Source organism: Sinocyclocheilus grahami, unplaced genomic scaffold (genome assembly GCF_001515645.1).
Source record: "Sinocyclocheilus grahami isolate Dianchi unplaced genomic scaffold, SAMN03320097.WGS_v1.1 scaffold3.1, whole genome shotgun sequence".
Classification (NCBI taxonomy): Eukaryota; Metazoa; Chordata; class Actinopteri; order Cypriniformes; family Cyprinidae; genus Sinocyclocheilus; species Sinocyclocheilus grahami.
Window position 1 is genome coordinate 2,712,943 of NW_015505182.1, and position 2,557 is coordinate 2,715,499.

The following is a 2,557-nucleotide window of genomic DNA, read 5'->3' on the forward strand; positions in this document are numbered from 1 at the left end:
CACACAGCCCCTAAACTTAGCGATCAACTATGCATATTATAAACTTAGCATTTAACGTACAAAATTTTTTTTTCTATTCTATTTTGTCTTTGTTACTCGTAGTTATAAAGGATGGTAGCACAGCATTTTTGAATGATCGTCTTCATGAGTTTGTCTGCATCCATATTGCATGTTTCCTCTCACTTGTAAAGTATGCTAGCAGTTATTTTTTCTAGTTCTTTCAAAGCAGTTCTTTCTGTGTTTCCGCTCACATATTTTTTAATCTGTTTCATTGAGGTTCCAAATAATGTCTCATTGGCTTCGATATAACACCTAGAAGCATATATTCTTATGCACACATGCAAAGTATGTTGCAGTTGTTATTTCTCTGAAATTAAGTTGTCTTTGCTATTCTGTTACTAATAAAATAGTTTATTTCACTGCTTGTCCTATTTTGGCACAATCCCTAAATTGAACTTGAGTTGTTTTACCCATCTCACATGAAATTTAACTATGTCAAACATATTCTACCTGCCTTCCTGAAATAAATTACTATGAATTTGATATGGTAATTAATACTGAGACACTAATTTGGGCAAAGAGCACTAATGACTTGTTTAAGACTTGAATCTTAAAGTTGAGGACTTGCAACTCGACTTGGACTTGCCTGTCTTGACTCGGGACTTGACTCGAGACTTGAATGCAAAGACTCGAGACTTACTTGTGACTTGCAAAACAATGACTTGGTCCCACCTCTGCCGGGAAGTAACTTGATGTAGTCCCTACGAGCCGTTTTTGGCATTAAACTGCCATAATTTTAAAAGACATATCTCCGTTTGCATTCAACATTCAGCGTTGTAAATTTACAGATATTGTTTATGCTCAAACAGCAACATTACGCACTAATGTTAAAAAAGTGAAATCGCAATCATCCACCCCTTTAACAATGTTGAAAACAGCTTAATTTTTTATTTACATTTTTTTGTAGAAACCACAATAAATTTTTTGAGGATTCTTTGGTGAAAGGTGAAAGGTTCAAAAGGACAATATTTATTTTAAATTAAAATCTTTTGTAACATTATAAATGTCTTTCCTGTAACTTTTAATCAATATAATGCATCCTTGCTGAATGTAAGTATTAATCTCTTTTTAAAAAATTCTTCCTGAATAGTATATTCTGTATTATCATCATAGACACATGCACATAGAACAGAAAGTCCCTAAAGGATTTCTTCAGGGGCATCAATGGGATCTTGCTCCCCTCTGTACAATCTTCTTGAACCATGAGGAATGTAACTGAGGCTGAAGACCACCAATAATCTAAATCCACAGCAGTGCCTGCATCACTGTTAGGCCCCACAAAGACATGAATTACTCAAACATTCCAATGCAATTAAAGCATCTTCTGCATGGCACGTTTCACTGAACCACTGGGGGCTTGTTAATAAGACCGCAGGGCTTTTACTGAAATCATAGTGAGAGGTGGGCGGCCGTTCACATCTGTGACCGCTACGCCGCATATGATCACCATGAGATAAGCTCAAATATGACACTCAGCAGATTCCACCTGGACTCCCCTGACACTGCAATTATAAAACCACTTGCCCTCCTTAAAGACACCTATAATTAATTCCTAACGGACTCAGAAATTATTTTAAGTCCAGTGACAGTGCTGTAAAACAAGTACAGAAAGGGAAAATACTACATCAAATAAAAGGACAAAAAGACGGTCTCCTAAGTGTTATGAGGTTTATACCTAAATAAGCACAAAAAATCATATAAATAGCATCAAATAATAATATATCAAATGATAACATCAAATAATTATTTGATTACCTGTACTGTTTCATCAAAATGATTACAATATTAACTGACAAAGCAATGAATTTAAATTTGTTTCTTTTTCTCAGTGCAGCCAACATGCCTGATCGAGTGTTTTTTCTCTGGGATTTTTTGGCGAGGGGAATGTCCTGCATTGCTTAAGGCATCTGCTGTCCACAAGCTGAACAATAACACACATTCTGAGGACATCGGACAGATGTCTCTGTGGATGAAGAATACATTTTAAATGTAAGTATTGCCTTCTTCATATTTGCAAATCTAACAGGGCTGCGTTTCCCAAAAACTTCGTAAGCCTAAGAAGTTTGTAAAAACGATCATACGACTGATCTTAATATTACGGTCTGTTTCCCAAAAGCATCATAACTTAAGTAGCACTTGAAAAACGTTGTAGAGCTATGAGTGCTCTGGAGTAATCGTAAAGCCCTAAGTGCATCGTAAGAAGACAGATTTATGCGGTCACCTGCAGGACAACCTTTAACTTTATTCAAGTGCAATGTGATTATAATATAAAGTTTTGATTGTACTTTATTCTACACTTTATTACTATATTAGGCTACTTTATTATACTTTTTTTTATGAATGTATAAATTAAACAATTAAAAAGGGCAGAAAAAATTGAAATACACATCTAAACTGGATGACTGAACCAAAAAACCAACAAAATGAATAAAAGAAGTAATGTAGGAAATATGCTTCAAAGACTGGGGGGGGGGGGGGGGGGGGGGGGACGGATAGG